Raw genomic sequence first — 885 nt, 5'->3', positions numbered from 1 at the left:
GGATAAGAGATAGTGTTCGATTTAAGAGGAAGGAGGATTTAGGATTTAGGGAGAGGAAGAGTTGTCAAAGATGATTCCTAAGTATCTGGCTTGTATAACTAGGTGGACTTTGGTTCCATTTACTGAGCTAAAACATGCTATGCTGGAAGAGGATGATGATTTGGGGGGAAAGGTCAGGATTTCATTCTTAGACTGTATTTGTTTTTAAGTGACTGTGATTCATCCGAGAAGTGCTGTTGGGCATGTAGTTGCATTTATGGACTTGAAACTCAATGAGAAATATGGAATTGCAATATAAATGTGTGAGTTATCCGTTTAGAGGTGGTGCACAGAGCCCTGAATGAGGATAATGCAGAGTAGGTAGAAAGTGCATCTAGGACAGAGAATGAGGATTCAAAGGCTCAGGAGAGGAGGGTCTACATGCAAAGCTGCAACAGCCTGAGAGGTAGGAGGAAAGCTAGGGGAGAGTTGCAACAAGGGACCTGTATTAGTTTCCCACTGCTGCCTTAGCAAATTACCATAATCCAGGTGATTCAAAACAATATAAATTTATTATCTTATAGTTCTGTCAATCGGAGGTCTGGCACAGATTTTGCTGAGCTAGAATCAAGGCATCTGTAGAGCTGCATTCCTTCCTGAAGGTTGTAGATGGGTCCATTCTCTTGCCTTTTCCAGCCCTGGAGGTTGCCTGCATTCCTTGGTTCTTGGCCCCTTCCTCCATCTTCAACACCAGCAACATCAAGCCAGATCCTTTTTAATACCACCAACTTTTGGGTCTCTCCCTCTCTAACATTTTAATTTTTTAAATTTTTTTAAAAAAAGATTTATTTGGGGCGCCTGGGTGGCTCAGTCAGTTAAGCGGCTGCCTTCGGCTCAGGTCATGAT

The sequence above is a fragment of the Leptonychotes weddellii genome, chromosome 3, assembly GCF_054177405.1.
Source record: "Leptonychotes weddellii isolate Sample4059 chromosome 3, ASM5417740v2, whole genome shotgun sequence".
Lineage (NCBI taxonomy): Eukaryota > Metazoa > Chordata > Mammalia > Carnivora > Phocidae > Leptonychotes > Leptonychotes weddellii.
The sequence above is the reverse complement of the archived record's forward strand: the minus strand, read 5'-3'. Positions refer to the sequence as shown.